General features: G+C 39.5%; 1 protein-coding gene across 3 annotated transcripts in view; it reads right to left on the reverse strand.

Annotated features, from left to right (window-relative positions):
• The window catches only part of FSTL1 (follistatin like 1), a 160,559-nt gene extending 138,570 nt beyond the window's left edge, over positions 1-21,989 (reverse strand). For 2 of the 3 annotated variants that reach the window (XM_064374670.1, XM_064374667.1), the window contains exons 1-2: positions 21,893-21,976; positions 3,248-3,373 (exon numbers count right to left, since the gene is read on the reverse strand). The gene's annotated coding sequence lies outside the window, so the exon portion shown is untranslated. Of the gene's footprint in view, positions 1-3,247; positions 3,374-21,892 lie in introns of all 3 variants that reach the window. The other variant, XM_064374668.1, reaches the window with a different exon arrangement.
• Positions 21,990-21,994: the final 5 nt, after the last annotated feature.

Consider the following 21,994-nt stretch of genomic DNA (forward strand, 5'->3'; position numbering starts at 1 on the left):
TTGCTTGAGCCTGGGAGGAGGAGGTTGCAGTGAGCTGAGATCGTGCCACTGCACTCCAGCCTGGGCAACAGAGTGAGACCTTAAAGGTCAGAGGCACAGGGTGAGAACATCAGAAAGGATCTTCTTTCCTTTGTTTTTTTTTTTTTTTTTTTTTTTTTTTGAGACGGAGTTTCGCTCTTGTTACCCAGGCTGGAGTGCAATGGCGCGATCTCGGCTCACCGCAACATCTGCCTCCCTGGTTCAGGCAATTCTCCTGCCTCAGCCTCCCGAGTAGCTGGGATTACAGGCATGTGCCACCATGCCCAGCTAATTTTTTGTATTTTTAGTAGAGACGGGCTTTCACCATGTTGACCAGGATGGTCTCGATCTCTTAACCTCGTGATCCAACCGCCTCGGCCTCCCAAAGTGCTGGGATTACAGGCGTGAGCCACCGCTCCCGGCCCTCTTTCCTTTGTTAATGAAGAATTAAACAGATGTTATGGTTAACTGCCTTGCAGAAGTGACCCTCAGGGAAATGGGGTCACTTCTGCTTTGGTTTCCTCATTACCTGCTGGGCCCCTCCCCATTGTTTCTTTCTCTTGTCCACCTTCCCTCCCAGCTTCCCCCCTTTCCTATTTTCAAGATTGCGGCTTTTGCCCACACCATCCGTGATGTTCCTCCTCACCCCCACCACCCTGGCTCTGGCTTCCTCCCCCATTCACCTTTCCTGTTGCTCCTGGATCTTTTCTGGTCAGAGTGTTGTTGTGGAAGGAAGGGGAAGAGGGCTTGGGGACCCAAATGTCTGATGCTTTGCGGATTTCTAACAGGACTAAGAGCTTTCCCATAGAGCCTGAGGAGAGTCAGGCTCTAGGTCTTTCTTGACTCAATCAATCTGCAAAGCACCTCTGAAAAATTACCAGACAGCTGACAGCCCATAAGTTGTATTATCTCTATCTTGAATAGCCCTCGCCCACTTCTACCATAGAAAGGTATTTTAGTAACTCATGAGTCAATAGGAGCAGAGGGCCCTGGCAGGCACTGCATAAATACATATTACGGTTATTTATCACAAATGAAAGTGGCTCATAAATAACTGAAACTGGCCCAGTTCTGCTTCTGTTGAATAAAAGGAAAAATCCCACAAACATCAAAGGATAAAAAATAAAAGGGAAATGCTCTGCAGAAGATGGCATTACTTTGTGTTCTATAGCTGAATAAATTGTAGCAGTTTCTAAAATGCTCCTGGAGAATAAAGGATTTTAGAAGAGACCTGCTCTGCGCCCCTGAGTTATGGGTCTGGGCTGCCCATGACCAGCAGAGGGCAGACTTCCTTTATAAACGGAAGACTGCAGAGTTGTGGGGAAATGGTAATTGATGGTTCAAGGTTGTAAACTGCTTATTCGATGCTGTAAATACCCACTTTGGGCCTATGCATACCCCTAGAGATCATAGCCCAATATTCTTGATAGGTTACAAGAGACTAGATTTCAAGGAACCAGCTCTTTGTAATAAATATTTCTTTGTAAGATTAAAATCTGGGCAGGAGGCTTGTTTTGCACAAACCTCCCTCTGGGTGCCACAGACTGCTATTTAATGTGCAGTCACTGAAGTGACTTGTCCCTGTCTTGGTCCTGACATAGCCAGTCACAGCTGCATATTTGATACAAAGTATCTAGCTTTTCCAAGTTAGATACAAAGCCCAAAAACTCCCCCTATGTTTGCGCTTTGTATCTAACTTGGAAAAGCAGGTGCTGTGTCATGAACTTGGTGAAAAATTTCCTACTGTTGGTCATTCCCCTTTGTTTAATGAATACAGAGAAATCTACTCTCTGGGAAACAGAGATAGGAATGAAGATTATTGGAAATATTTCCTTAATATTTGGGTCAGCATAGCAAATTGACTCCTAGGCATGTATCCAAGATAACTGAAAACACATGTCCACACAAAAACCTGTACACAAATATTTCTAGCATTATTAATCATAGCCAAAATGTGGAAAGAACGCAAGCATCCATTGACTGATGAATGGCTAAACAAAACATGGTTTATCCATATAATGGAATATTATTCAGTCATGAAAATGAATCAAGTATTGATACATTACAACATGACAAACTTTGAAAATTTTATGCTGATTGAAAGAAGCCAGTCATTAAAGACCCATATTGTATTATTCTAATTACACGAAATGTCCAGAATAGGCAAATTCATAAAAATAAAAAAAACCAGATCAATGATTTATTGGGGCGGGGGAAGGGAGAAATGGGACTGACTCCTAATGAGTAATTTTTGGGATGATGAAAATGGTCTGAAATTAGATAATGGTGATGGTTGGACATCTCCATGACTATACTGAAACCCACTGAATTATACACTTTTAAAAGGTAAATTTTAAGTATGTGAATTATATCTCAATAAAACTGTTATTAAAAAAGATTTGGGGCTGGGTGCAGTGGACCATGCCTGTCATCCCAGCACTTTGGGAGGTAGGGGTAGGATGATCACTTGAGCCCAGGAGTTCAAGAACATAGCAAGACTCCATCCGTATTGAAAAAAAAAAAAAAAAAGAAAAAAAAAAAGATTCAGGGAGAGCCAGCCCTGCCCCGATTTAAAAAAATACTTTGGATGAGAGCAGAGTAGGTTTAGTGCAGGTTAAAGACAGAGGCAGCCAAATTCAATATAGAAAGCAAAGAGAATTATCCACAAAGCTGAACTGACCTTGCATCTTCTCCAGCTGACCCATCTGTAAAGAGTTTACATCTCTGATCATGCTGGCCTTGGTAATATGGGTGCTGGTTCACTCAAGGCAAGAAAACCACATTTGATGTCATGGTGACAGAAAGTACAGAGGGAAATAAGAGAGAATCACATTCTTCAAACCACAGTAACAAGAAAGGCTTACTAAACTCTCAGGAGGTGGCAAGCAAGGAAGGTGATAATAGTGAAGTCACCAGCTCAGCTGCCAGGCAACTTCATGTTCACACTTGAGTTCCAAGTATATGACCAGTGACACCCAAGAGGCCGGAAGCCTGTGCTCTGTTCTTGCATCTTGCAGAGGCTGGGCCCATGATAGCCCTTAGTAAATACTCAGAAAAGGGGGAGAAAATAAGAAATAGATGAGCACACAACTCCAAAGGCCAAGGGAAGTGCCCTGAATGACCAAAGCCAGGGCTAGGTGCAGCCTTGGTCAGCACATTGGAGAGGAACTACCCTTGAATTAGAAAGATAAGGAGAGATGCCTGCTCTTTATCTGAGCCATCCACTCACCCATCACTGGACCTGCCTGGCTGAGTTTAAGCAGGGCGATGTCTCAGGCACACCCGCACACACCCTTCTGCTATGGCATGCTTGGTATGCCTCATTTCTTGCCTTCCTCCAATTCCTGAGCAGAAACTGTAATACATTAATATCATTGTGTGAGATAGAGCCAAACTGTTTTGTTTAGAAATAAAACATCCTAGAAGATGCACTATGAAGATACTCTGCATAAGAGTAGGCCTTTTAAAATTTGTTTTTATTGATTTAAAAACCAAACCAAACATACCTTCTGTTCTGTAATTGCTCTTGGTGATCAGGGAGAGCAACGATACTAGGGTGTGATCAAATGTTTTCCAGTCCTGTGTTTTTCTCCAAGTCTCGTCCTCTGGGTGAATGTTACGCATTTTAGGGAACCAGGGAATATGCCTAACTATGTCTTACAAAATTAGCTTAATTATAGATTCAGCCAAGAGATGGGAACTCAGTAACTAATTATGTAAGCCAAAGCTCATAACACTCTTTATATAGTAAATAAGAGGTTAAAAACAACTGGCTAGATACCAGCTGTTTTAAATAAATTATATGAATTCAGCAGTGGAAAGAACTGGATTTGGGAGTTGGGCAGATCTGGGCTTACAACCTGGTTACTTCCTTCATTGATGCCTTTAGTAAATGTGTATTGATCACCTACCCTGTACGAGGCACTCTTTTAGACACTGACAATCAAAGCACAAATGAGAAAGACAGTCTGTATCCTCAGAGATCTTACAGTCTCACAGCTGCACTAAATACCTGGTATCTTTAAAAGGTTACTAAACCTGCTGGGCATGGTGGCTCACGCCAGTAAGCCCAGCACTTTGGAAGGCCGAGGTGGGCGGATCACCTGAGATCAAGAGTTCAAGACCAGTCTGGCCAACATGGTGAAACCCCGTCTCTACTAAAAATACAAAAATTAGCTGGATGTGGTGGTGGGCGCCTATAATCCCAGATACTTGGGAGGCTGAGGCTGGAGAATCGCTTGAGCCCAGGAGGCAAAGGTTGCAGTGAGCTGAGATTGCGCCACTGCACTCCAGCTTGGGCAACAGAGACTCTGTCTCAAAAAAGAAAAAAAAAGGTTACTAAACTTTTCTGTGTTTAAAACTGTAAAATGAACAAACAAAACAAAACAAATTTGAAGGTTGTTGTGAGGATTAAATTGAATACCATAAACGAAATGCTTTGAATATTGCATTAAAATAGTATTGCTTCCCTTCTCCTTATATATACACCCCCTTGGTATCATTTTATCATTTGCTACCATTGACTACTACCTTTAATTGAACATTCCTAGCTTAAAGGGAGACCAAATGGGTCAGGGATATGAAATGGAAACCCCAAAGCAACTCTATTAGGGAACAGTATGTGTTGTAGTTGAGAACATGGGGGTTGACATCAGAGGACCCCAGATAGAAACCAACCCTGTTACTTGCTGATTTGGGGCAAGTTATTTAACCTCTCTGAGCCTCAGTTTCCTCCTCTGTGAAGGCTGATAACCTTATTCTCCAGGAGCTGTCAGGGAGGTTTAGTGAGATGCTATACGTAAAACAACTGGCTTATTGTCTGGTGCTTGGCAAAGATTGTTACTCTTATTTGTTTGTCTTGCTTTCAGAATATCAATTTTTAGGGTGGGCACTGGTCTTAAATAGCATTACGGCCAATTCCTCATGTTACAGATGAGGAAACTGAGGTTCAAAGCAGGTTGGCCAAATCATACAGTTAGTTGGTGTCAGAACTGAAATCTCTGATTCCCGCCCCAGTTTTCTTTGTCTCTACTTCATGTTCAGGATGGATTTGACTAGAATATTGGTTTTAAGGAACATTAAGCTCACACGTGTAGGATGTGGTAGGAAGCTGTCTTCCTTTCCTAATCTTCAGTTTCTTCTTGTACAGTAATGGAGTTGTCTAAATGACTCTACTCAAGCTTCTGAGACACAATGTCTTTCTGAAGAATAGCCAGAAAACACAGGGAGCCATGGACAACTTCACCTGCCCTTGCTAAGTTCACGCTCTTGATCTTTCAAAGATTAGGTGCACACAGATGGAATATTCTTGCCCATGCATCCCTTACAAGGCCACCATGCCTGACCTTCCAGGTGGCTGCTCTTTCAATAGAAGTGATTTTCAAACTGCAGATCATAACTTATTAGTGAGTCTTGAAATAAATTTAGTGAGTCAGTATTTCAAAAATGGAAATGGAAGTGATTTTAAAATATCAAAGTATGCCACAAGTTATAATAACAAGTATTACTTTGTGAAATCTTTGTTATATGTGTCATATGTGTGTGTGAATTTAGGTACTGTGATGTCACAATTTTAAAAGCATTTTTTACTGTGTGCTGTAGTCCAAAAAGATTGAAAACTACTGCTTTAAGACATGATTTGTGTTGCCTGCAATTAAAAAAAATTCTCACTTTTAAATTGCACATTAGTCATTCACTCAACAATTGTTTACTGAGTGCCTACCAAATGCCCGGCACTGTTCTGGGCACTGAGAATATAGTAATGAACAAAAGAAACAAAAATTCCTGCACTCATGGAATTTACCTGCTGGTGGGAGAAACACAAGCAATACATATGTAAGGGACAAAATGTAGGAAACATAACAGAAAGGCAGGAAGGAAGGAAGGAAGGAAAGAAGGAAGGCAGGCAGGAAGGTAGGAAGGAAGGAAGGAGGGAGGGAGGAAAGCAGGGAGGGAGGCAGGGAGGCAGGGGAGGGAAGGAGGAAAAAAAGAAAGAAAGAAAAGAGAAAGAAGCAAGCAGATAATTAATTCAGGACATTCATAACGATTTAACCCAGAAAAAACACTGTTGGCATTTTGCTGTATGTCCTTACAGATTTTTCAGCATACACACATGCCATTTATCTCGCCATTTAGAGGACTTCAAGGTAACAGGCCTCAGGTAAATGTGCAGGATGCTGCTGACCAAAGTCCTGTCCTCTGAAGCATGAAAGGAGAGGCTCTGCTTTCCTTTCCACCTGCTTTCTTCCTCCCTCTCCTTCTTTCTCTTCTGTATTAATTACACTACCAGGCCCTCAGCCCTGGACACAGAGACTTCTGCTGCATGTTAAATAGGCACAGCACCAACTGACCTGCTCACTGGGAAGTTCTGTGTCAGAGTTCTGTTGCATACTGACCTTTAAAAGCCTTAATGATTTAATCATTTTATAGATTGAAAACATTGAGGTCCAGAGAAATTGTGACTTGTCTGAGTTCCCACAAATGGTAAATGGAGTCAAGATCTGGAATGCCTTGTGCTCCACCGCCTGAGAGCTCTGGTTTGGCCTCTCCATCTGCTGTGCATTTCACATTCCTTCCTTATTGTGTCAATATAGCTGTTGTTTAGTTTTTGTTTTCCAAAAGCTACAAACCGATTAGACTCATTCTGGCGTTAACTGACCATTAATTTAGTAAATCTCCTTGGATTTTGTGACTGCTGTGCTATAAGCCTTAAAAATAAATGTAATAAGAAGCTGCCCTTGGGTCCAGCAGAGAAGAAGATAGAATTGGATCCCTTTCAAACCCAGTGTCTACACTCAGATGCCTCTGGCTTTCTCATTTACTTTAATAAGCTATTTCATGAGGTAACTTTATCTTGACAGATACTTTTTTTTTTGAAGGAGAGATGATTTTTAGCAGAGAGCAAGAAACTTAAAATCAAGAGGTTTGTGCTCTCGTCCCAATTCTGCTGAGTAACCTTAGAGCAGTCACTCCCCTTCTGTGAGCCTAAGACTGGATGAGGGGCTTTTAAGCTGTGGTCAGTGGGGACTCAGGACTTTCAGAACATATTTCTGGGCTACCACCAGACACCTAAAGTGAAGGCTCAGAGGCTGCTGTCCCAGAACCACACTGCCCCCTTGTCTCCCTCCCTCCCTTACTCAGAGCAGCTCCCCTTTTATTTTTTTTAAAGGGGAGAGTCTGCATAAAATTTTATTTAAAAGTTCTGCTGTGGTTAGTATATAACAAGCACCAGAACAGCTAGATGATCTGAAAAGTCCTTTCCAGCTCTAGCATTCTGGAGTTTCTGAGTTCAAAGATCAGCTCTTGCTTTTCTTTTTTAGCTACCTCTTTGCTCCATGGACATGCCAACTGATCACCTCTAAATGATAAATATTCTCTCTGCTGCCCCAAGCTGACTGCTAACTATGTATTATGCTGGCTATAAAGATCCTGGAAATGAGCTTGTGTGCTAATCCTCCCCTAATAATGTTGTCACCGGCAGGGAAGAACATTTGTAGCAGTGCTTATTTGCTGACCAGGGATTTGATTTTTTTTTTAAGCTTGCATTTGCTTTAACTACTTAGGAAAAACAGTTCCAGAACCATCCCCAGCCCTGACCAGCACAGCAGCATCCTCATTCATATGCTGCTGCTTTGTCTGGCTAAAGGCATTCTGCAACACCATTCCTAACCGCTCCCCACTGTGGTAAGCAGCTATTCGGATTGGGTCCCACATCTGCTCCTGCACATTTTGTTTTTCAGGCTGTCTGTCTTACTGCATGCTCCCAAAGTTGCCTCTGAAAGCCAGTGATCTTTGCCTGCCACTGCAGTCCAGCCAGGCCTGAGCCAGGCAGTACCTGCCCAGCCCTACCGATAGCACCACAGCCCTTTCTGGTGCTGATTTATTTTACACACACTGTGCCTGCTCTGCCCAGAGTACAGCAAGACCAATTTTTCCTTTACAAATAAGTGATTTGAACTTTCATCAAAAATACACTGGTGATAAAAGCAGACAAAGATAAATCAGCATTTTCTACTCACTACGTGTCAGTAAAGTCCAAGAATTTGCTGCTAGATGTGTAAATCAGGATATAGGATGGGAAAAGCAAATGCTGATCGCACTCTGAGCATTCCTTACCTCACTTCATCCTTATAATAACCCTCCTAGGTAGATATTCTCATCTCCATTTGTTAGAGGAAGAAACAGGCTGGAGGAGGTAGAAGAACTTGTCTAGACACACAGTTAGGAAGTAGCAGATGCAGGAATTGAACTTGTTGTATCTGGCACCAAATGCCCTGTTCTTTCCACGACATCATGCTGCCTTCTTGATGAGCATGCTGACTCATTTGGGAAGTTATGTAAGCTTGTAAATCACATTGAGATTCCCAGATAATGTGACTGCATAAAGAAGAACAAAGTGCTGCCACGAGTGGCTTTGGTGCAGTGACAGAAGCACCAGGGGAGGCTCTGCACTGTGGAGGAGTCAGTAAAGCTGTTGAGAGGAGAGGGGCTGCACCAGTGGGCCCCAAACCACAGGTGATCACTGATCTCTTCCCTTCCCAACCTGTTCTGTAAACAAACAGGTTTTAATTATAAATATATGAATAAAGCTATCTAACCGTTTAATTCACAGACAGTTACTGAAAACTCAAGCTTTGACCACCTGCACAAAGTATACCAAAGGTGCCCAGGGTCAGATGGTTTGGCACCACTCCAGTCACCTCCATCAGGCAAAATAAGCAAGGTAGGTCTTTAGCATCATCCACATATGCTTTTATTGACTAGAGGAGTGTCATAATCAGATTTGCATTTTGGAAAGTTATCCCAGGCCTCTGTCGGGAGAGGGAGAAGGAAGGCAATGCTGCCAGTACCCCACCCATATCCCCTTAGTATGCACCTCACACCCCCAAGGCCTGTGACCCTTTGTGCTCTGGCTTGGCAGCATGCACAGCCCATACACAGTGCAGGAGTGCAGGCCAGACGTGCTGGGAGTTGATGTCCCTGAGATCAGCCCTCAAACAATAATGAATGGGAGAGTTGATGCGTAAACACCCCAGCTTCCTTGCCTGTTTGTTGGGATAACTCTAATTCATATTCTACCCTGTATCTCAGAGTTTCTCAGTGGGGTAGAGCTCCAGTGGAGTTTCTCAGTGGCATGGAGCTCTGCAGTGCTTAATAACACGTACTTTATTGGCTTCTTTCACTTCCTTGTCTTGCTCCCCAAATCAGCTCCCAGGGTTTCCTGAGATCACCTCTCAAATGATCTATTTATAGTAGAATCCATGTTTCAGGTTTCATTTCCAGAGGACCTCAAATAAAGACCATTCAGAAGCCGGTGTGGTGTCTCATGCCTATAATCGCAACACTTTGGAAGGCTAGGGTAGGTGGGTCACTTGAGGCCAGGAGTTGAAAACCAACCTGATCAACATGAAAAAAAAACCCATCTCTAAAAGAAAAAAAAAACACCATTCAGTACCTCAGTGCAGAGATGGATAATGTGCACTACACAAAGGGAACAAAAGTGGGAATGGAGAAGAGGGTGTTGCTATGAGAAATATTCCCTCTGAGATTTAGAACTTCAAAATAAGAAACTCCTATATTCAATAGTAATAAAAAACTAACCTAATTTTAAAAATAGGCTAAGGACTTGAATAGACATTTCTCCAAAGAAGACATACAAATAGCCAACAGGCATATGAAAATGTTCAACATCGCTAATCATCAGAGAAATGCAAATCAAAACCACAATGTGATACCACCTCATACCTGCTAGGATGGCCATTTTATATATATATATAGTAAGTGCTGGTGAGGACGTGGAGGAAATTGGAACCCTCATACACTGTTGGTAGGAATGCAAAATGGTGCAACCACTATGGAAAACAGTATGAAATTTCCTAAGAAAATTAAAAATAGAACTACCATATGATCCAGCAATCCCACTTCTGGATATTTATCCAAAAGAATTGAAATTAGGGTCTCAAAATGATATTAGTATACACATGTTCATTGCAGCACTACTCACAATAGCCAAGATGTGAAAACAACTTAAATGTCCATCAACAGATGAATGGATAAAAAGATAATGTGGTACATACATATAGTGGAATACTACTCAGCCTTAAAAAGGAAATTCGGTAGTGTGCAACAATATAGATGAACCTTGAGGACATTACATTAAGTGAAACAAGCCAGTCACCAACAGGCAAATATTGTATGACTCCACTTATATGAAATATCTAAGATGAAGTATCTATGATTTAAATTAATAGAATCATAGGACGGTGGTAGCCAGGGCTGGGAGGAAGAGGAAATGGGGAATCACTAACAATGAGTGTTGTGTTTCAGTCAAGCAAAATAAATAAGCTCTGGAGAGCTGTTGTACAACCTTGTACCTATAGTCAATGATAATGTATTGTACACTTAAAATTTTGTTAAGAAGGTAGATCTCGTATTAAATGTTATCATGATTTAAAAAAAAAAAACTGGTTAAATGGAGGGGTAAGAGAGAAAGGAGGGAGAGAAAAGATTCTATAAGAACTCTGGGTCTTTGGCTTAAGCTTCTGGGTGGATACTGATGCCTTAAACTAACTAGGGAATACATTTCAGGGGTAAGAAAGTAAATCCAATTTCGGATATGTAGGAGAAAGTGACATCTGGCTCTGTGATGTCATTTGCAAAAATGAAAGTGCCCCCTTTGCCAAAAGCATCTTCCCAAACCTCTTACCATAGAGCTTGAAATTCTATATTACTCACTCCTTTGGCTTGCTTTTTCCAGAACGCTATTTTCAAAATGCTCCTGAGATTATTGATACTTTTGTTACGTGTGATAATAGCATTGTGGTTATGTAGAAAAAAATCTCCTTAACTGTTAGAAATACATGCCAAAGTATTTAATGGATAAAATAAAACACTGTCAGGGACTTCTTTCAAATAATCCAACAAAAAGAAAAATGAAGGATATATACAGGGGAATAGATAAGACAACATGGACAAAACATTTAAAATGATAAGAGCTTGGGAATGAATACAGAGGGTCCATTATACCATTTCCTTTACTTTCGTGTGTAGGAAGTTTCCATAACAAAAAAATAGAAGTTACCCTGGTATTTTTAAAATGCTCTTGGCAGGATATCTTATCCAATTGTCTTTAACACCTGTGAAAGAACAACCACAAAAGTGTGTTTTGAAATTTTGGTTGGGTTTTATATATTTAGAATATTTAGAAGAAAAGGAGGCTGGTTCTTTCAAAAAATAGACTTGTGAGGAGCTGGATTTTAAAACAGAGAAGAAAACAAGATTCAGATGTAGAATTTCATATGTTCTTGCCAACCACATGATTCCTTCCACCATTTTCCAGAGCATAAGAAGGCATCTCATGACCCTCCATCATGCCTTACCATGATGGTCCCCATCAGAGGCTTTATGTGCATGCTCTCATTTTATCTCCAAAACACTGTCTAGACATCCATTTCCAAGATGAAGGAACTGAGGCTGGAGAGGTCAAGTTTTCTGCCTATAAGCCATAGAGTGATCAATTCCAGGGACATTGGGAGAAGGGCCCAGGTTTGACATTCCATGTATCTGACTCCAAAGTCTGGTATATTCCACAGTCTTCAGTCTAGTTTGCTGTGGTTGGCTTTAGGTCACCATGCCATTCCAAGAAGTGGTCATTCACAAACTGGCTCCCACTGAATTGATTTTCTGGAAATCAGCCTGTTTCTGCTGAGGACAAGCTTAAATCAAAAGATAGGAGACCTCAGGAGGTTAAATTCATAAGCCAATATTTTTAATTAGCCATCCTTGGTATATTTAATGAGTCACAAGAGTTAGATTCTGTAAATAATAGTATTTCAGAGGCCAGATCCATGCCGCATTTTTAGAAAGCCAGAGTCAACCCAGGCAAAAACTTCAATGATATCTTTTACCTGGAGAGAGAACATCTCTCTACGACTATTAAACCAAAAGCTATACTACACTCACCCACAATAGCTACTGAGTTCCTTGGCAGGGGCTAGTGGTTTCTTTTAGCTGATTCTGAAACTGAAATATTGAATATCTATCATTTAGAAACATGAAATCCAGCAGTTTCCTTAAAGAGACTTTAACCAATATGGAAAAAATATAAAAAGTTTCCTTATAACCTAACTAGCATTAGGGCCTGCCATGCACCCTGAGTCCTGGGCCAGTTTCTTCAGGGGACACGTGGAGCAAGAAACAGAAATTGTTCTGAAGGAGAGGAAGAAAAAAACAAGTACAAAATTGCCGGTAATACCAAGTAGAATAAAAGAAATAAGATGCAAATTTAGTGAAGAGAAAAATCACCTCTACTTTGGGGCCATATGGGAAGATTTCCAGAGAATGAGGCATTTGAATCAGACCTTGATAGGCATAAGATTTCGGTCAGCCACAGGCAGCAGGGAGGGTATAAGATGACATTGATGGAGGGAATAACATTATCAAGCAAAAGAAGATATGAAGAAAAAAACACTTTCCAATCCAAATTTCTAAAAATGCAAGTGGCCCTATGAATGGAGGACATGGGAGTCATGGCCTGGCCTATGCCTGGGCTTTGTTTTGCTGGGTATGAACTTGGAGCTCGGTGAACTTTGAGAGGCAGGTGGAGGAGAAAGCTGCTTGGCTGGCGGGGCTCCCAGAGCAGACTTTGGGAGTGGAGAAGAAGAGGAGTGAGAGCTCTTACTGCTACAGAGATAAGAACTTGGTAGGAAGCAATAAGAGATATTAAGAAGACATCATTTGGGCATTTTGCTTTGTGGTATAACTCCCCTCCTCTGTATCTACATAAATCGTTGATCAAAATCTACATTACTAGACAATGTGTTAGACTTGAATTTTGAGAGCGTGTGTGTGTATGTGTGTGCTGGGGGTGGTGTATGCATGTATGGGTTGAGGCGTGGTGGGTATGGAGTACATTCTGGAGGTGAGAGTGGGATGAAAGAGGTAGCAAGAGGGGTGTAGGCACATTTGGTTAACAGACTTACTCAGAGGTGAAGAGAGGCAACTAGTCACTCATTCATTCACCACTACTATGTTGTACCAAACACTGCACTAGTGTCGAGATGCAGGGGATCCAAGTCTGATGTGGTCCTGGTCTTCAAAGAGCCTACATTCTTGTTGGGGTGGGGGCAGAGATGATCTAAATAATTTTAAAAATGCATAATTAGGATTGCAGTTAATGCTATTAAGGAGAAGCCTATATTGCTATGAAAGTTCATAGAGGGTTTTGACCTTGTTGGTTAGTTAAGGGACTATAGAATTGAGTTCTGAAGGACAAATAGGAATGTAGAGTGTAGTGTTTAAGGTAGAGCAAAGAGTAAGTGCAAAGGCCCTGTGGAAAGAAGGAACTCAAGACAGGCCAGCATGTCTGAAGAATAGACAGTGATGAGGAGCATGGAGTCTAGCATCACTGAAGAGACAGGAAGCAGACCACCACTGGGTGTTGTAAGTCAGTAAGGGTTTAATTAGAGGTGATAGGATCGTTTATATTTAAGAAGGTCACTCTGGCTGCTGTATGGAAAAGGAATGGGAGTATGACAAGAGTAGATGTACACAAGAAAATCAACTAAGAGGCTGCTGCTCTCCCCAGGCAAAAGACGATGGTAGGGCTACATTTTATCACAAATAAGAAAGCATGACATAGCCTCAGATAAGAAGATTAACCTTCTTTTATATTAAATTGAAAACGTGCAAGAAAATGTCACCTTACACTTTGTAGGAAACTTATTGTTCCTTTCAAGTACAAATATGTGCTTATGTAAGTGACTTTAGCAATAAGAACAGATATATGCTAACACTAGGATGAAGAGACTGTCTCTGAAGAAGTGGAATGCAAAATGTAATATTCATAAGCTTTTGGATATGTCTATATGACAGATGTGTTTCTAAGTGTACTGTATATTTTAAGCAGAATTTTTTTTTCCTGGCTGGTTTGTATACAGCACACTGAATGGATAGAGGGAGCAAAGCATTATGTATGAGTTACTTTGTCTTTACATACAAACAATTCACAGATGCATTCCTACTAAAATGCTTCCGTTTCACCTTCAATTCATCTTGTATACTCTAATTTTGTTCAAGGAGAAATGAACAAATCACAATGGCATTGGGAGACTATAATACACCTCTATAGATCAAATAGACAAAATGAATAAAGATACGAGAGATTCAAACCACACAATTAACAAGCTTGATTTAACCTTGCACTCAGTAAATATGGAATATATATTCTTTTTTTTTTTTTTAAAGACAGCGTTTCACCATGTTGGTCAGGCTGGTCTTGAACTCCCGACCTCAGGTGATCCGCCCGCCTTGGCTTCCAAAGTGCTTGGATTACAGGCGTGAGCCACCACATCTGGCTGGAATATATATTCTTTTTAAGCTCACATGGAACTATTATATAAACTGAATATGTATGATTACAAGGTAAGTTCATTTTCTAATAACAGAATATGTATAATTTTTACATTTTTCTAGATATATGTTACATTTCCATAAAATGGCTTGTTTTTATATGTACCTATGCAACAATCTTGCATGTTCTTCACAGGTACCCCCAAACCTAAAATGCAATAAAATATATATTAAAAAAAAAAAAAAGCCAAACCAAACCAGAGCAAACAAAAAGAGAGACTCATCAAATTTCAAAGTAATATCGTACAAGTTTCTCTGACAATAATACAATTAAATTAAAAATTAACAATAAAAAGTTAAAGCATTTTTTGGAAAGCAAAAAATGCATTTCTAAAGAATTTGTGACTTAAGAAAAAAATCATACAGGAAGCTATCAAATACTCAGAACTCTATACCAATGAAAATAATAATAAAAACTTGTGGAGACATAACTAAATGAAATGTACAGAATAATATGCATGTATTATAAAACAGAAACATAAAAATGAATGAGATAAGCATTCCATTTAAAAATCTAGAAGAAAGACGTTAGAGTAAATGCAAGAAAAGTAGAAGGGAGGGAAAAGTATTGATTAGAAATGATTAACTAAATAAAAATGGAATCCCAATCAAAGTCCCAGCAATTTATTTTGTGGATATCAATGATCTGACTCTAAGATTTATATGGAGCAGTAAAAGACCCAGAATAGCTAACACATTGTAGTAGAGGTCCAAGCAAATGCAATAAATAAATACTGGGCCGAAGACCTTAAGAGATACCTCACCAAAGAAGACACACAGATGACAAATAAGCACATGAAAAGATGCATTGTGTTATGTACCATCAGGAAAATGCAAATTGAAACAACAATGAGCCACCCCTATATATCTGTTAGAATGATCAAAATAAGAACACTGACAACATCAAATGCTGGAGAGAATGTGAAGCAACAGGAATGTTCACTAATCAGTTGTGGGAATGCAAAATGGTACAGCCACTTTGGAAGACAGTTTGGTGCTTTCTTATAAAACGAAACATACTCTTACCATACAATTCACCAGTTATGCTCCTTGGTATTTACCTAAAGGAGCTGAAAGCTTATGTCCACACTAACACCTGCATGTGGATGTTTATAGTAGCTTTATTCATAATTATCAAAGCTTAGAAGCAACCAAAATGTCCTTCAGTAGGTGAATGGATGAATAAATTGTGGTACATGAAGACAATGGAATGTTACTCAGCCCTAAAAAGAAATGAGATCTCAAGCCCATGAAAAGATATGAAGGAACCTTAAATGCATATTACTAAGTGAAAGAAGACAATCTGAAAAACCTAGATACTATAGGATTCCAACTATTGGCCTTCTAGAAAATGCAAAATTATGGAAAGAGAAAAAGATCAGTGGTTGCCAGGGGTTGGTGAGAAGGTGAGGGGAGGGTTGAATATGCAGAGCACAGAGAATTTTGAGGGCAGGGAAAATATGCTGTTTAATACCATAACATTGGATACATGTCATTATAGGTTTGTCCAATACATAGAATGTGCAACACCAAGAGTGAACCACAATGTAAACTATGGACTTTGCAATGATGTCAATGTTGGTTCATCAATTGTACTACTCTGGTGGAGGATGTTGATAATGGGGGAGGCTATCTATGTGGGGGCACAAGTGGTAAGTATACGGACAATCTCTGTATCTTCCTCTTAATTTTGCTGTGAACCTAAAACTGCTCTAAAAAATAAAATCTTTTTAAAAAATGGGTTCTATTAAAAGACAAAGTAGATAGCCCTCTGGTAGAGTGGATGAAAGAAAAAGCAATAACATTAAAAGTAAAAGGGGGAACATAATTATAAAGACAGTGGAGATTTAAAAAATATCATAGAATGAGACTAGAAACTCTATGGCAGTACATTTAAAATAAGATAGTTGAGAAAATACAAGTTATCAAAATTAACTCAAGAAGAAAGAGAAAAACTGAACAAACCAACAACCATTACAGAAGTTAAGATGGTAGCCAAAAATCTCCCCTGAAAAAAACATGGAAGACCCAGACAGTTATACAATAATTCACCAAGCCTTCATCAAATAGATAGTCCCTATCTTATACAAACTGTTTTGGAGAGTTAAAAAAAAAAAGAGAGAGAAATCTATCCAACTCATTTCATGTAAATATACTACCTCCATTAAAAAGAAGGAAGTATAGCCAATGTATACATGTAAATATAATAACAAAACTTGACAAGAACAAAATAAGCTAAAAAAAACCCTTAGAGTCAATTCACCTATGAACATAAATGACAAAATTCAAAGTAAAATGCTAACAAATATAATTCATCAGCATATTAAGAAGCATACAACCTGGCCATGACATAGGTTAATTCCAGAATGCAAAACAGCACATCAGAACAACTTACCAAGGCTATCTGCCTTTTTAATAAACTAATAGAGAAAAAACAGATAATAGATTTAAAAAATATTGAAATAGCATTTGATCAATTATACACTCATTCATGATTTTAAAAAAACAAAAAACTTTTGGCAAGGAATATAAGGGAATTTTCTTAACCCAATAAACGTTTCTGTCAAAACTTATAGCAAATATCACATATGATGGTAAAATATCAGATTATTTTCAATTAGAGTTGGGAACAAGATAGGAGACCCCCTGTTTCCACTATTATGCAACATTGTAGTAGAGGTCCAAGCAAAGCAATAGGAGAGAGAGAGAGAAAATAAGTTTAAGACTTGGAAAATAAAAGGCAAGACTGCTATTTGCATGAGATATGACTGACTACATAGAAGAATTCTAAAGACTGTAAAGAAAAGCTAATAGGAAATAAAAATTTCAACAAGGTTACTGGTTCTAAGTATACAGAAGTCAATAATATTCCTATATCTCAGCAATAACCAATTAGAAAATGTAATAGGAAAAATAAACAACAGCAGCAATAAATATCTATAATGTAGCAGCAGTTACTGTTTTAGAGAGGCAAGAGTTCGTTATGGAGAAAGTTACAAAACATGATTGAAGGGTATAAAAGGAGACCCGACTAATGAATGCGGATGGGAAGATACAATATTTACAAGGATGTCTATTCTCCCCAAATCAAGCTATAAATTTAGTGTAATTCCAATAAAAATCTCAATGGATTTTTTTTCATGGGACTTGATAACTTAATTCTAAAATTCATCTGAAAGAGAAAAAGGAACAAACGTAGTTTAGACAATTTTAAACTACAATAAAACAGAGGGATTTGCCCCATGAAATAAGACATTACAAGGCTATAGTAAAAACCTATAGATAGCAACATATGTTTGTCATGGACAGGCCTTGTAGTCTCAAAGTTCCTGCTGGATACATTACTACTTAGGAAGAAAGTAGTCCTAGGTGGGCCTTTTCTAATATGATAAGCTTCTGTGACTTACATGTACCTATTGGGTGAAAACGGTTGTATACTTATTCATGACTGATCAGGACAGTGCCCAAGTTATCAGAACTACAGAAGAGTTGGATACAATGAAAGCCAATCTCCCATACGGTGCTTTGGGGCAATCTAGATTAAAGTGTAAACTGACCCAGTAATGTCTTCTTTTGGAGGAAGAGTAAGTGCTAGATAAACAAATAGAAAGTGGGTTACTTGAGCTCAGGTAGGATCCTTAAAACCCTAAAATATTGTTCTTATTCTCCCTTAGGGCAGCTGTTCATTTCAATATTGGGAGGCAAGGTCCCAGGGTGGCTATATAACCGAAGAGATGACTGTCCTTGCTACCCCATGTTCCTGGATCTCCTTGCCAATTAAATTAATTCACATAGCACTCTGTGTCTCTTCCTTGCAACCTTAACAAGACTAACAGGAAGATCCAGGTTTGATGGGACCTCATTTGTACATAATTTGGAGGAGGCTTCTTTAAGAAAAATTACACAAAATTACAAATACAATAAGATATAAATGAGAAAAATCATAAGAAATTACAAATTTAAAACAAACATCACAAAATGAAAAATATAGAAGAAATAAAATATTTGTGTTAATTTTCTGATATACCTCTATATTTTTTCCTATATATTTTGGCTGCATACACTTTGTTTACCTCTTCAGATAAGATTTTTGTAATATTGTGTTCTATAGAGGAAAAAGCAAGATAATACAGTGGTTTTTTGATTTACCTTTCTTACAGTTTCTATATCCACCGGTTCATCTTCTGTTCCTGGAAACCCTGCCCTATTCACATAACTCAACCAACCCTTTTCATTTGCACTCCTTCACTTCACCACATTATCCCCCTTCTTCCAGCCAAACACAGGTATATATACTTCATCCTTGTAACCTATGACCTGACAAATTCTGTTAGGAGATTTCTTGGAGAAGTAAAAGTCTTCAAAACAGGAAACATTCATTGATGAAATGACAACTTGTGAAATTGTTCCCCACCTAAATTGTGCAATCTTTTTAACCTTAGTGCCTACACCCACTTCTGTCAAAGTCCTGGTCATTCATTTGGAAATATCCAGCCCTCAAATACAACTGAAATCTATTGTAAAGTAGAAGTGCAAATCTTGCAAAAGATGTAGAGTTTCATGATCTTGAAAGCGATGCTAGTAAACTGCTAGATCCACGTGTAAAGTCATTAATAAAGGAGGACCTCACAGAGTTGGACCAGATAACAAACGAAAAAGAGAAAATCGATGAGAACAATGTTGACATCAAACTTCAAAAGGAAATAATCTGATTTCAAAGGATTAAGAGAGGACCTTGGGAAAACTAGATAACGCCTCCAAAACTTTTGCAAATATGACCCTGCTGCAAAAATCAAATGCACAGTGATGGATAATGAGCCATTTAAAAATTTATGTTCCTCCTCCAAAACAACATTTGAGTTATCAGAATTAGCACATACTTGCAATTGTAACCTAATGTGTTAAATATAAGATAAATTCATTTTCATAATTTGTGGTTAAATTTTTTTCCATATAAAGTTCAAGTCTTTTTCTTTCACTCTTTCACTATGGCATCTACGTCTCTATCTTTAATGGATTCACTCTAAGAGGGCCTTTTCTGGTACCAATTATCTTTGGAAAAGAAAGACCTGTCGTATTCATCTCTGTTTTACAAACATGTAATATATTTTAATACCACCGCCCCCCACTGGAAACAGTAAAAAATACAGACTCTTGGGTTCCTCTGCCATAACAATTTTGAATCTCCACGTGGAGAACGTGAACTAGGAGCTAAAAAGAAATTCCACATTTTAATTTACCAATTATTTTTACTTCGACTTTTTTTTTTTGAGGTGCGGTCTCACTATGTTGCCTAGGCTGGACTTAAACTCCTGGGATTAAGGGATCTTCCGGCCCCAGTCTCTCCTGTAGCTGGGACTACAGGTATATGCTACCACATCCGGCTAACCTCCCTATTTTTAACACTCATCATAAGCAATCCTCGTGATAATCAGGCAAGTGTAGTGATAACCACTTTAACTCATCCAAAGCTTTCTCTCTTTACAGTAACCTTAAGAAATCTTTAACCTTGTCAGCTGGTTTTGAGGTAGGAGGCGGGACTCCGGCACCGCACCAAACTGAGCACTAGCCTAAACAGGGAGGAGGTGGAAGCCGCTTTCCATCAGATACGCCCACCAGTGTGTCAGTTCATCACTGCCATGGCAACACCCAGGAGTTACCGCCCCTTTCCAGGGCAATGACCCGATGAGCCAAAAGTTACTCCCCCTCTCCTAGAAATGACTGCATAAACTGCCTCTTAATCCACATGTTATTAAAAGTGGGAATAAATGTGACTCAAAGCTGGCCTGAGCTGGTGCTTTCGGCCTCTGGGGTAGCCTGCTCTACAGGAGCAGTCACGGCTGTGACACCACCAGAGCTGTAACACGGCCTCTTCAATAAAGTTGTTTTCTTCTGCCTCCGGGTTGCCCTTGAATTCTTTCCTGGGCAAAAGACTCTGGATGCCTAAGCCCCACTTTGGGGCTTGCCTACCCTGCATCAGTTTGTACTCACTGGACTCATTTCTTTATCCTTTTATTTTTTTACGTGCTCTCCTTCCTAGATCAGTGTCTTATCTATACAGGTTTTTGAAACTTCATGTAGTCTCTAGAATTTTATAACCTGCTCCTGCTTCATATTGTCTTATTTTCTTAACATTTCAAAGCGCCTCTGAACACGTCAGAACTTTTTTTTTCTCCTTTAAAATTGAGTCTGAATAACTCATCTTGTGTTCATTTTTTTCTGCATTCCCTCAGCCTGCATTCTCATGAGTCCATTTTGCTCTAGATTCATCTGGACATTAGACTACTTTGCAAATATTATCATTTCTGCCTCTTCTTTCTGTACTGCCTGATTGTCAGCTCCTGGGAGACAAACACCCATCTTCCATTTTGTCTGTATTTCCCCCACTGAGCCTAAAAGATTGACTTAACACTGATTAGTGTGCTGTGTGCTTCATGCAGTGGGTGCTTAATAAATATTTTAAAACAGTATTAAAATGTTGAATATATTTGACAGCAGTGCTGCTCCTCACCATTTCAAATGCCAACATTTTCTAGGTCCCTTTTCTGCCTAGCAACCATTTCCCAACATACCTACATGCCCCCAGACGTTTCAGGAAAGCTGGGGCTCTTTTTTGATCCATCTTTCTTTGCCCCAGTTATGGAAATATTGTTTACATTTTTCCCCTGAGGAGTATCTTATTGGTACTCAAAGACCCTACCGTGAAACCTGAAGTTGCTTTTTCTCCTTGGTAATTGGGGGAGAGGGAAGGACAGCAGGGATAGAGAAGGTTTTATTTCCTGTTACTTCAGTTTTCACCCCAGATCGTCGTTTACAATAAGATACAATGCCCCTATGAGTATTTTCATACCCCTGTAAGGATGTTTTTCATTCTTTGCATCTGAAGAGCGCTAAGGATTTTAGGCAAGAGGTTTCAGTATTTTAACTAAGATATTGTTTTCTCGTGAGCTTTATTCAACATCTCATTTTCTTCCTGATCTTCTATAGTCAGTCAGGCTACATTTCTCTAATAACATCATTTTTCCTATTAATTATTATTTCGTACCTGTGAAAAATAAGCTTACACTTAATGTATGAATCTAGCATGGTAATGTACAGAAAAGCTTATTCTCTTCTTCTTGGGTAGGGAATTCTGTTTTGCAAAGCACTTTGCCATCTATTTGTTAGCTTATTTAATCCTCACAACAACTTTGCTAGGTGGACAGAGCAAGAGTCATTATCTCCAGGATAAGGAAAAGGAAACTCAGAGACGTTAAGTGACTTATCCAAGGTGATATAGCACGGATAGACGCACACTGAAAACCCGGACTTCTGACTCCACAGTCAGTCCCACACAGCTCAACTTTACATAATAGGCCCTGGTTATGTCAGTAGAGAGAAGGCTGCTAGGAAGAAGCAGCAGGGTGACAGATGGGTAGGTGGGGAGCGGCGGTGGGGCGGGGAGCACTGCACGAAGAGCACTCACCGCAGGTGCAAATCACTGTGCGAGCGCCAGCATTTTCAGGAAGGTAGGAGAAAGAGGCGGAGCTCTTTGTTAACGCCGTCCTCTAACTCTGTAATCGCGCAG

This window comes from Aotus nancymaae, unplaced genomic scaffold (genome assembly GCF_030222135.1).
Source record: "Aotus nancymaae isolate 86718 unplaced genomic scaffold, 86718_ANA_hifiasm-v0.15.2.pri h1tg000011l, whole genome shotgun sequence".
Taxonomy (NCBI): domain Eukaryota; kingdom Metazoa; phylum Chordata; class Mammalia; order Primates; family Aotidae; genus Aotus; species Aotus nancymaae.